Source organism: Strigops habroptila, chromosome 14 (assembly GCF_004027225.2).
Source record: "Strigops habroptila isolate Jane chromosome 14, bStrHab1.2.pri, whole genome shotgun sequence".
Taxonomy (NCBI): Eukaryota; Metazoa; Chordata; class Aves; order Psittaciformes; family Psittacidae; genus Strigops; species Strigops habroptila.
In genome coordinates, this window is record NC_044290.2 from 2,380,347 (window position 1) to 2,393,981 (window position 13,635).

Consider the following 13,635-nt stretch of genomic DNA (forward strand, 5'->3'; position numbering starts at 1 on the left):
GATCTTTCAGCTGGTCTCCTAAAGTACTGTCCTGACATCTTTGAGTAATGGGCCGTTGGCAATTCACAAACTCTGCTCTTAGTAAGATCTCTGCAACTTGTATGAATTGAAGACAGGTTCTCTCTTCACTTCCTGCATCTTTAATCAAGAGCTGGTTGAATTTTATCAAAAGAAAAAAAAAAAAAAAAAGGAGGTCGTTCTGGAGTGCTAAAACATATGGAGATTCTTTGGAAGAAAGGAAGAGTCATGATGGATGTATTTTGTTAAAGGTGAAATGGACCATTTCTTGGTGATGCATCAGTTGCGGTGCAATGGAGTTCTAGAAGGCATCCGAATTTGCAGAAAAGGGTTTCCAAGCAGAATCCTTTACGCAGACTTCACGCAACGGTAGGTCTTCAGTTATTACTGTCTTTTAAGATAAGGCGTCAGTAAACCCACAGGTCAGGTCACAAGTCTGATGACATCATTGAGAGAAACCCTCTGAATCAGACTAGATTAGAGGCATTTGAGAGAACCAAGTAATGAATACTCTCAGGTCACCCCAGTCTTTCTCTCTTTGATCAGACCAGAGATTTTTTGATTATTCAGAACCAGTATAGTTTCTAAACTGGAGCCAATGCCTGATGATTCAAAGAGATGCAAAATGCTTGCAGTGCAATGAATTACGTGGCATTAGAGACTCTCTTTGTAAGCCTCCAAGAGAATAGATATACAAAAACAACACACGTCAGCACAGCCTCCTTACCATGCACTGGCTAAACATGCAAAACTCCAAGGATTTCCCAGTGTTCTGTCACTGGCCTGCATCCTCTACCTTGTTTTTCTCATCTTTAAAATGGAGACAATTAAACAGGTTTATATGAGCTCAGATGCTATAAAGACCTGAATCAGAACTGGCTGCTGTTACATTTAAACGCGACAGTAGTATCTTCCATGTTGAAATGGTGTGAAAAGGACCCAAGACCTCTCTGGAAATGCCGCAAGACCTCTCTGAAAATGCCCTGCAATCTGATGTTCAGTAAGACATTAGCTGCTCTCAATTCTCAAATCATAATTTGATGTGACAGCTGAAGGAATCTAACCATAATGTGCATAGTTCAGAACCACAAAGTGCTTTATAGTTCAAAGCAAATGTGCTGAAGTTCAGGAGGAACTACAGTGGAAGCCTAAAATAGAGAATAAATTCATTGCACCACTATCACTGTCTCAATTTTACATATTCTCTTTCAAAATAGACTTGAGAATAAGAAGTGCTCCAGTGCAGAGCCACACATCCTCATCAATGTACCTGACGAAATCCCTTTAGAAGGATGAGGTAGTCCTTTCCATGACACAGGATTACCTTAATCATTAAGTTCCCTTACAAAATGATAAAACTGCTCTTAGCATTTACAGAATAATACCATGCTATTTTTAGTCCAAACTCAAGGATTCAGTGCTACAACTTATAGAGCTGTGAGCTGTGCAAGATCTATATTCCCTTTAGAATATAGCTGATTTTGGTTAATAGTTTTAAGTCACCTTCAACTTCGAGTAGCATTCCTCTGATCAATGAAACAAGATGAGAAGAGGCTGACATGTTCTCACTATGTTCTTCCTAATTCCTGGACCTACAGGCACTCTTCAGTATGCACATTAATTTTGTATGTAACAACATACTGTGTTGTTACACAGCCAAGATTCCGCTGAGGAGTAGGCATGTCCCCTTGTCATCACGTTCTGTTCAGCCAAGACTGTCCCATTTCAGATGGCATATTCAGCTGCCTGCAGATAGCTCAGCTTCCATATATTTTATGATATATGATGGATCATATTTTCCTCACCCTGTCTGCAGCCAGTCCTTGCAACCTGTCTTACCACAGGTACAAGATACTTAATGCTTCAGCCATTCCAGACGACCAATCCACCGACAGCAAACAGGCTTCAGAAAAGCTTCTTTCCTCCATTGATGTTGACCACAGCCAATACAAATTTGGCCACACCAAGGTAAAGCCGTTGTGGAAGATGGGGTATGATTATTGGCAAAAAAATTTTGTTTGTGGAAAGTATTTCTTGCATATGAAATCAGCCTTCACAATGCTTAGAAAGCAAGCAAGAAGGAGTACAGAAAACTTCTCTGGTTCTGGGAGTATCTGTAAGGGGTAGCACTGTCAGCCCTGGGAACACCACACTACCACAATGACTTAGAGTGGCTGCAACTAGAACTAGCGCTGTCCCTTTCTCCTGCCAGTTGAACTTATTTGTACCAGTGCATGTTAGATAGGCTCAGACAAGTTTGGACAGACAGATTTTTCAGAGGATTTAGGCACACACACGAGTCTGTCTTCCATATCCAAAGCAGCGTTAGGTGATTCTCTGATCAGCACTATCAAGGCACTACTATCTCTGGACAAAAACCCAGTCACCTACACTACTGAATAGACATCATGTATGCTTCTCAAGCCATTCCTAAATCAGTGAGCAAATCTCAAGCCTGACATAGAAGGGTAGAGTATAGCAAAGAGATCAAGTAAGATGTAGTACTAAGTTGAAAGTTAACTTTTTTTTTTTAATAACTACTGATGAGCTAAATCTTCCACAGCCTACACTGGAGCAGGCATCAAATAACATGGCAATAATGTGATTAGATCATACATAGAGTAACTTGTCATGAATCATGGGAACACTGATGATATGAATACTGACACAAAATTTTTTTAGCTGTTAAACCTTTACTCTGCAGGCATTTTTCCAAAACTGCCTTGTACTGCCCTGCATCAGCTGCCTAAGCCTCGAACTATTTGACCCTCTTTTATGTTCTAGGTGTTCTTCAAAGCAGGTCTCTTGGGAGTCCTGGAAGAGATGAGAGATTGTAAGCTTGTGAGCCTCATCACTGCTATACAAGCTATCTGCAGAGGGTTCCTTGTGAGAAATAAATACAAAACGATAAGTGGAAAAAGGTAATATAAGAAAATACTAACAATCATGCTGTGTCAGACCGAAAGTCCAGCAATGCTGTATACTGTCTGAGGCAAAAACCTGTTCTCAGGAGAGACCCTTAGAAAGACTAGAGGAAACAGAGCAAGCCCAAACAAACAGTTTCCTTGTTATAGCCTCTCAAATTCTGGCAATGGCTATTATGCAATTGGACCGTGCAGCTGGACCATGATATTTAGTATTTAATAGTGAACTTTTTCTCCAGGAATGCACTTAACCTGTGACAGAGAGAGCCATCTAAGCCAGCTAAGGTTTGTCTGGTTTGAACATGTTGTCTGATGATTTCATTGGATCACATTGTTTTTTGTAAGGAATGGCATATGATCAATCTCTGCTCTCCTTCATTCATTTTCTTTCATGACTCCATTATCTACAATGAACAATTCTGGTTTGTACAAAGTACTTCCACACTTTCAATCATCCAAAATACACTTCCCATTTCAGATCTCTCCCTTTGAAATCGGATGAATCATGCAAAATTTATGGTGTAGGAGTGGCAGCACTGAGTGAGCCAAGCAAACTTTCTCAAATGTTGACAAGTGAAAGCTTCAGGGGGAACAAGGATGCATAAATTTATAGGGTGCTCTGCCAACCAGCTGCTTTTATTTGTAATACTGTGCCGGATATATTTAGCTCAGGGTCTTCTTGAGCCAGGTATAGTTTCTAAGAACTCAATAAATCTTACTGGCTTTTTCTGCACGGAATTGTCTAATTTCCCCTTGAACTATGGGCATCGACAACATCCTTTTGCATTCCAAAGTATAATTTATATATTTCTAATATGGTATTTGCTATTTTGAGTGACCCAAAAGGCATCAAGCTGCTGTTTCCACAACTGACAGTAACTCCCAGATTTCAGCAGCAATACTTCAAAGATGTCAGTTTTCCCTCTGGTATTCACCTGAGCACTTGCACTTTCTTTAAGACTAAGGAAAGCCTCAGGGATTCCCAGGCAACGTGCCAGAGAAGTTTGCTTTGGAGTATTTCTCCCTCTTATATCCAGACATAGTTATTGTTCATGCTACTGAACCAGCCCTTCTGCAATCAAGGGCCTAGAAATGACTCTTTTATTAATAAAGGGAGGCGAAGAAAAAAGTTTCATGCAAAAGTTCCTTGAGGCAAAAGATGATGCTCTCTAGCCAGTAATCAGAGTGTTTCCAGCCCAAGTCTTACCATCCTCATAAACTGTGTTTTCATGTATTTTCAGAGAATCCATTTATATTATCCAGAACAATATTCGTGCATTCCTGAACGTCAGGCACTGGCCCTGGATGAAGCTGTTGACCATGATCAAACCCTTGATGAAGAAGGCAGAATCTGAGAAGGAGATAGCCAACATGAAAGAGGAGTTTCAGAAGACCAAGGAAGACCTTGCAAAGTCTGAGGCAATAGGGAAAGAGCTGGAGGAGAAAATGGTGACCCTGGTGCAAGAGAAAAATGATCTGCAACTTCAGGTTCAATCTGTGAGTAACGCCCATTTTTAGTTTCACCCACTTCTTATTCTGCTTTCCCTTCTCTTTTCCATTGTCCTTCATAAACAGACACGTAACAGGGCTGGATTCTCCTCTGCTTTGTATCTGGTCTTGTCATTTACACCTAAATAAAATGAGTACAAAGCACATATAAAACATTACCACCAGTAGGAATACAGGAGATTCTGATTGGGTGCCCAGGTAACTGCACTTCTTTATTAAGCAATCACCAGGGGAAGAATCAGATGTCCCACAATATAACAGTGTGGTCCTAACAGTGGAGTCTGATTCTGGATGAAATATAAGCTGTTTCCACATCTGCTGACCATTATAACATGGAGCCAGGACAGGGGTGCTTTTCTGTCACAGATAGAACCGAAACTGTGGAACAAAACCTGATGATTTTCTCTGGAATACTGCTGAGACAAGTTTGAAATTCCACAAAATAGGAATACTGTCAGGTTTTAAAAGGTAGTAAAATACTACATGGCCAAGGACAGTCTGGTGCAAGTAGACCTGTCACTTGTTTCGCTGTGCTTTCAAACCAGTTGGGTTTTGAAAGTGTCTTGTATTGTTTCAAGCACTGAGGCTGTAACTGTGCCTGCTGAAGATTAGGTTCATTACCTGAATCCTTCTTCAGAACTTCAACTTAGCCTGAGTTTCTTTGTGCCCTTCTTGGTACTTAATGCTTTGTTCTCCAGAACCTATCTAATTTACAAGCATTTGGGACTTCACTTTATTAACCGTTCCATGGATGGCAAGCCAAAAAAAAAAAAGACCCACAACTGAGAAGACCAAGTTTAACTAGGTTAACTAACTTCCAGGTTAGGATGCCTTTCAAAGCACTCAGATTTTCGAACATAAAAGGACTCCTAAAGTATGATTATTGCCCTCAAGTGCGTTGTCTGACTCTTTCTTGACTCCCAGTTTCTCACTGTTTCAGTACTAGAAGAGTCCTTCCTGTCTTTTTGTTGTTTTCCTGAGGAAGTTTCTATCAACCCTGCCTGAAAGAGTCCTCAAGCACCATCTTCTCCAAGTTTGTCCTCAGAAGATGCATGCTCACTAGTCATGATTTTCAGTGCACTATGGGTTTCAGTCAGAATCTGAGAGAAAATTAAACATACCATCTTCAGTTATTGCAGTGATGGCTTTCAGCCATCACTGCCTTTTGGGAGGCAGCAGATACTTTCTCTGGTATTCTGCCTAGAATAAGTCATAGCAGCAAGAATTTAGACAAAATTTTATCTGTTAATCATGTCTCTCAAAATGTTAGTTCTAGTAAAAGTTGTGGACTACAGTTTAGGTTGAGCTTGACCCTAGCTTGGCTGAGCGAGAGGTTAGAGAATGATGGGAGAGAGGTTAGCCTCATGAATAAAGTGGGAGAAGTTTGGGGAGAGTCTGACCTAAGACGTTAGAGTTGGAGGAGCTTATTAAAGACAGTATCATCCAACATTTTTATCTAACTGATTCCTTGCAGGCTCCTTGTTATGACTGAACCCTGTGAGTCTATTGCATGGTATTGTAGTCAAACCAGCTGACCAGCTGAAAGGAAGTATCTCTACCAGGTGATTATGGTCCACTTTAATAGCCATGACTGAGCAGGACAATATCCTCATGGTTAGATTTTGTACATTACTGTCCTGTTTGCATAGGAAATTCTGCCCTGACTTGGGTAATTAATTTCCTGGAGAGGGCACTTGAACAGTGTATGTTGCCTTTTGTCATTTTGGTGATAAATACAATGTGCCTTCATTATGTTCTAACAGGTGAGTGAAAATCTAGCTGATGCTGAAGAGAGGTGTGGAGGACTTGTCAAAAATAAAATCCAGCTGGAAGCTAAAATTAAAGAACTAAGTGAACGAATGGAGGAGGAAGAGGCAACGAATGCTGACCTGACAGCAAAGAAAAGGAAACTTGAAGATGAGTGCTCTGGGCTGAAGAAAGATATTGATGATCTTGAACTGACTCTGGCCAAAGTGGAAAAGGAGAAGCATGCAACAGAGAATAAGGTGACAGGGGAATCAGAGAATTATTATTCTCCAGACAGTTTTCAGTTTTGTGGAAAGTTGCAGTCATTCCTAAGTTCTCTGAAAGGAAGTGATATGTGCCCAAGGCATAGGAGAGAGGTATTGCTGCTTAATTACCTGCAACAGGAAATCTGTGAAAATTACAACTTCCTCTTAGAAAAAATACATTTTCTGTGACAGTTCAAAAAGAGTTGAAAGTTTGGTATGGTGCTTGACAGAAAATTTCCATATTTGGCTATTTGCAGTCATAAGGAACCAGTATATTTGTGCCTCCTGTGAATAACGGAGAATTAGTATGCTTATGAGTAGCCCAGCACAGAATGGCTATGTTGGTCCTTTCTCACATGCATTGAGGAGAACTGATTTTGCATATGTCAATTGTTTTCTTACAATTCTCTTATATTTAAGAAGAGCAGGTCTCAGCTAGGATGGGCATCCTTTCCTTCCACTGACTTGACAATACAATGAGAGTTCTTCCTGACTTCTAAGGTTCAGACCGTCAGCAAGGAGGGTCTCTATTAGGCAGTCATTAATTCATTTAGCAACCAGTAAAAGCACAGCTCTCTTCACTTACATCTCAACAATCAATGTGAAGAGGCAGAATTGAGATATATATGCTAGAACTCAAAAGCCCGCATCTGTGGTGAGTGTCCACTGCTGTGGAAACAATACTACCAGAGATCTGGTTACAACATTGAGGTTCCCTTCACTGTCATCAGTGAGAACAATACTGGATCTTAAGTTCGCAAATACAGTTAAGCTGGATATTTCTAAACTAATACTCAGAAGAAATTTAGCTGGTGCTGGGTATTAGGATGAGGGAGTGTCTTAATTAGGTATCAGAGCCACATAGCTAAAGCACTTAGCAGAGTGGACTTTCCTTATTTCTACTGTCAGGCTTTCCCATCCAAATGAGACAAATGGGAAGCAAGGGTCAGGCAGGCTAATGCACAGCACCTGATGTGTTTGGGTTAAGGGTGCTGGTATGCAGTGCTCCACTGAAATACAAGGAATAAGTTTCCAAGATCAAGCTAACAGAGCTGCTATGTCCAGCAGCCTGTTTCAGCTCCTGCCCTAAATTTGTGATCAGCTGTTCCAAGGGCATAAGGTTCTTTGTCATGTCACGTCTTTGTCATGTTCATTTCACTTTTATGGAAAACTTAACATATTTCTTATCTTTGGCTATGCTTAGCACATGATAATATCTTTATAAAGAACCTCACTTGCTGAGAATTTACAGCTGTTCACCTGGCAAATACATCACATGCAGAAAATACATATTTTGAGCAAGAGCAACTCAAAATCCTTTAGTAAATCCCAGTGGGAAAAGCTTGCAGAGGCAGGTGAAGATCTAGCACATGTTCCACTATAGAATTCAGCAGGATAGAGCTGGTAGTCAAAAACAACTAAAGCAAGAATTCCTGCCATTGCAGGACCAGAAAGGTGTGACTGTCAGGCATGACACTTGTTGCTACGCTCACCATAAATGATAACAGACCTTCTGTGGAGAGCATTTTGACTACATCCATGAAAGATTTTGCAAGGATGTACTCTCTGTGTTCTCGGTCTCTCATGTCTCAAGGCACCCCCTCATAGTATGGATGTCTAACAGGTTAAGAATCTTACTGAAGAGATGGCAGCTCTGGATGAAAATATTTCTAAACTCACTAAGGAGAAAAAGGCCCTCCAGGAAGCCCACCATCAGACACTGGATGACTTGCAACTTGAGGAAGACAAAGTCACGGCACTCAGCAAAACCAAGACCAAACTGGAGCAGCAAGTAGATGATGTAAGGAAAAGTTTTGGGGTTGTGTAGGTGGGTGCTTTGACAGATTAGAAGAGTCCAGAAATCTGTAATTGGGAGTATAAGTAACACCTAAAGCAGCTAAGCCAGCTCTAATACTTCTAGCTAATAAACCATTGCCAGTTGACAAGAGTACTGGGGAATCCAGGACATCTTCTACCTTTCCCTGCATATGTAAACTATGTTCATCACTGGATATTTCAGCATTGCAGACTTTTGTGACCTCTTTTAATCAATTAGCTGGACCACTACATCTGTAGCAGTCTGAAGTTTGCTGCAGAGTTGTAGTCTCTTGCTGTGCAGTGCAGATATACTCCAGGAAGTTATGGACACTGGGAATTTGTCTATATTTTAGGGACTGCAGCCACTGGAAAATTTAAATTTCTGTATTTTTCAGAAACCCGCATTTCAACTGTGCACAGCCAAGCTGTGGACAGCTTAATATCCAAAATCAAATCACAATGGCAGCTTTAATCTTGCAGCAAGAGTGTAGCACAGGTGGAGATGAGAAGTTTATACAGGATCTGATTGTTTCCACTATCCATTAATTTTTAATCAATAATAGTTACTTTTAAAGTAGAATTTATGTGTTTCACAGGATGTTTTATGTGTTTTAGCTTGAAAGATCTCTGGAAGAAGAGAAGAAACTGCGAATGGACCTTGAGAGAGCAAAAAGAAAACTAGAGGGAGATCTGAAAATGTCTCAGGATTCCATCATGGATCTAGAAAATGATAAGCAACAGATGGATGACAGACTAAAAAAGTATCTCACTGGCTTTTCATGCTCTGAATTCTAAAATTCAGATTATCTTAATCATATTGAATTTACATTCTTGTTCTTTAACAGAAAGGATTTTGAAATCAGACAGTTGCAAGGTAACATAAAAGATGAGCAGGCTCATAGTTCTCAGCTGCAAAAGAAAATTAAGGAGCTTCAGGTAGAGTATGAGAGTTCTTGATTTTTTAGTAGCTAAGCACATTTTCCTTAGAATTAATTGATGTGTATTCTTAGACTATTCTACAGAAATATTTTCCTACATGTGAATAAAACAGTTAACATGGACTCTGGGTGTTGTTCCCATCTCAGGGCACTTTTACAGGAACTCTGGCCTCTAATCATACGTAACTATGTAAGAAACATCTTAAATGAAGCTTCTTGCCGGCTTTGAAAATGGATCAGATACTGAGTTATAACAGTAGTGAAGCCACTGATAATTACTTTTATAAGAAAAAAGTAGAATGTGACATAATCTGTCATGATCAGGACAGAGATCCCATTCTAAATGCAGAGCCAGGAAGAAAATTCTCTTCAGTACTATTATCCCATGGTTAGACATTTCAAGGTTCTTTCCATCTTGTTTGCTGATGGAGGGAGGACACTGTTTTGTTTCGGCCTGAACTTTGGGAAATTTCAAAAAAATTTTAATTCCTTTACATTTTCCAGTGACACATCCTCTATTTCTACAGAAAAGTGCAATACTAGATCTTTCTTAACATAATGAATCCATTCTGAGCTATAATATAACATGAAATACCAGATTTTACATTCACCATTGTTCTAAAATCAAATATTACATGTCCTAGAACAGAATTCAGTGAAATTTCTAGTGGTGCTTCTCTCTCTATGCTGGTATAAGTGGATGTGAATGTTCGCTCCTTCTTCCTTAATGATAATTTCACATCTGTTCATCCAGAAGTCTTCATTTAACCAATTAACTTTCACAGGTTCGAACAGAGGAACTGGAGGAGGAAATCGAGGCAGAACAAACCTCTCGGGCGAAAACAGAGAAGCATCGGGCTGACCTCTCGAGGGAGCTGGAGGAGATCAGCGAGCGCCTGGAAGAAGCAGGCGGGGCTACAGCAGCTCAGGTTGAGATGAACAAGAAGCGTGAGGCCGAGTTCCAGAAGATGCGTCGTGACCTCGAAGAGGCCACGCTGCAGCACGAAGCCACGGCTGCTGCCCTGCGGAAGAAGCACACGGACAGCACTGCTGAGCTTGGGGAGCAGATCGACAACCTGCAGCGAGTGAAGCAGAAGCTGGAGAAGGAGAAGAGTGAGCTGAAGATGGAGATCGATGACTTGGCCAGTAACATAGAGTCTGTCTCCAAAGCCAAGGTACACAGATACCTTCTAGATATTTCGTAGAATCATAGAAAGGTTAGGGTTGGAAAGGACATTAAGATCAACTAGTTCCAAACCCCCTGCCATGGGCAGGGAGGCCTCACACTAGACCATATTGCCCAAGGCTCTGTCCAACCTGGCCTTGAAAACTGCCAGGGACAGGGCAGCCACAGCTTCTCTGGGAAATCTGTGCCAGGGCCTCACCACCCTCACAGTAAAGAACTTCTGCCTTATATCTAACCTGAACTTCACCTAAGTTTAAACCCATCACCCCTTGTCCCATTACTACAGCCCCTGATGAAGAGTCCATCTCCAGCATCCTTGTAGCCCCCTTCAGATACTGGAAGCTGCTCTGAGGTCTCCACGCATCTTCTCTTCCCCAGGCTGAACAGCCCCAATGTTCTCAGCAGCCTGTCTCCATACGGGAGGTGCTCCAGCCCCTGATCATCCATGTGGCCTCCTCTGGACTTGCTTCAACAGCTCTATGTCCTTCTTATGTTGGGGACACCAGAGGTGGATGCAGGACTCCAAGTAGGGTCTCACAAGAGCAGAGGGGAAGGATCCCCTCCTTCGAACTGCCGCTCATGCTCTGGAGATGCAGCCCAGCACATGGATGGTTTCTGGGCTCAAGCACAACTGCTGGCTCATGTTCACATTCTCATCAACCAACACCCCCAAGTCCTTCTCCACAGGGCTGCTCTGAATCACTTCTCGTCCCAACCTGTAGCTGTGCCTGGAATTGCCCCAACCCAGGTGTTGGACCTTGCATTTCACTCTGTTGAACTCCATGAGGCTGACATTGGACACCTCTCAAGCATGTCAAGGTCCCTCTGGATCCCATCCCTTCCCTCCAGTGTACCATACCACACAGCTTAGTGTCGTCAGCAAAATTGCTGAGGGTGCACTCAATCCCAGTGTCCGTGTCACCAACAAAGATGTTGAACAGGACTGGTCCCAACACTGACCCCTGAGGGACACCATTGACCTTGTCACTTCTTTGTTTCTTGTAAAATAGAAATTACTTCTACCCTACCCTGTCCTTATCATTCCTGTTTTTCTTTTCCTCCTTTAAACACTTCAATGGCATAATCACCAAGATTATAAAACCAGAAATTTAAAGGAATTCCTCAGTGTCCCATCATTGGTTTCAGTTTTGCCCTTTAAGACTCTTGAGATTCTCAGTAATTATGTGTTGAACCACCAATCATCTTTCATTCTCTTTTTCTTGCAAACAGGCAAATCTGGAGAAGATGTGTCGCTCCCTAGAAGATCAGCTCAGTGAGATTAAGACAAAGGAGGAGAAACAACAGCGCACAATTAACGACATCAATGCTCAGAGAGCTCGGCTACAAACAGAATCTGGTAAGATATTTGTGGGGTTTAAGAGAACACTGTATATGACATGAGGCTTTAAAAAAAAAAGGATCAGAAGAATCATGGAGTCTTGCTGGGACCACAGTTGAACATGAACCAGAAATGTGCTCTTTTGACAAATGCAGCCAACAGAATCCTGAGCTGCAGGAGAAGAGTTGCCAGCAGATTAACAGGCTCAGCACAGATGAAGGCCCACCTGGAATGCTGTGTCCTGTGCTAGGCTACCTGTACCAGAGAGATACAGACATCCTGAAGCAGGACCAGTAACATGGACTGGAACAAACAGTGGCTGGAACAACTTCCTTCACAGGGGTGTGGTAGAGCCTGATCACTGGAGGTTTCCAAAACATGACTGGAGAGGGTGCCACATAATCATATCTAGGTGCTCTTTCCCATGAAAGGTCTCTTCCACCTGGGACTGTTCTGTAATTCTATGACTGGAGTTTCAAAGAAGAATTCATCTACTTCATAACCCTGACTTTATCCTTCTTCTTCCTGGAGACATTCAGGAGAGGACAGGGATATACCTGAGCACATACACAATATAGTACTCATTCTGAAAGCCCGAGGCTTGAAGTGACCACAGGACTTAGTGCAAACATACATTAAGACTGGAAAAGGAGCATGATGTATCTCATTTCTGACCTCCAAGATAAATACATATTCTCAGAGATATGGATAGGTATAAGTGATTAGGATTCCATGGAAGAAATAAAATGTTGTTAAACTCCAAATACTTTTATGTGCATTTAATTATCAAGGTTGACACTTTTCAGTAAGTCATAAAAATGTTCCTTTACTCATCTGACCTCTCTCAGGGGAATATTCGCACCAGGTGGAGGAGAAAGATGCTCTGATTTCTCAGCTGTCAAGAGGCAAGCAGGCTTTCACCCAACAGATTGAGGAGCTCAAGAGGCACCTAGAGGAAGAGATAAAGGTGAGAAGATTCCCAGTCTTCTCCATTGGATTTCTCCTGTCTAGGAGGGGCTTCAGATATATATGAAATTACAGAACAAACCATGAGGGAGGAAAAAAACCACTTGGGTAATGCAGTGCAACTGTTCCCATACCAGCTTTGCTCCACCTTCCCTACAGCCTAGTCATTAACTCTTCTGCAGATTCCCAGATCATCCTTTCTCAAACTTCAGTAGCTTGTCATCATTCTCACAGCAGAATAATCTAGTGTCCATAAACACATCATCTAGGAGATTTCCCAGGACACTTCCACTCATTGTCACCCTAAAATTCTTCCCCACAGGCCAAGAACGCGCTCGCCCACGCCCTGCAGTCTGCTCGCCATGACTGTGACTTGCTCCGGGAACAATACGAGGAGGAGCAGGAAGCCAAGGGGGAGCTGCAGCATGCCTTGTCCAAGGCCAACAGCGAAGTGTCCAATTGGAGAACCAAATATGAGACGGACGCTATTCAGCGCATGGAGGAGCTGGAGAAGGCCAAGTATGTGGGGAAGTTGGGCAGGGCTGACAGGAAAATTTGATGAGACCACTGTGATATTGCCAGGAAGAAGTCAATGTTCTACTTCAGGAGGGGGTACCAGGAAGGGACAAAATACAACTGAGCAAGTATGCATGGGGAAAAAGCAGAAGCAGCAAAGCTCTTCAGGTGCAGAATAGCAGAGACATGCTGGTGTGAGTAGCAGAGTGAAGAGTAGAGAACAAATTGCTGCAGGCCAGGATTCAGACATAGAAATACAGTGGCTGGCTGGGAGAGGTCCTACACCTCTGTGTAAATGAGGATCACACATAACCAAGTGGCATAGGGTGCTCCTCTGAAAAACTTACTGCCTGGACAGCACAGGCTCCCATTCGCTTCCTCACCTGGACATGTTCCTAACACCTTGCAG

General features: G+C 42.1%; 1 pseudogene; it reads left to right on the plus strand.

Annotated features, from left to right (window-relative positions):
• The window catches only part of LOC115616835, a 33,610-nt pseudogene that overhangs the window by 12,924 nt on the left and 7,051 nt on the right, over positions 1–13,635 (plus strand).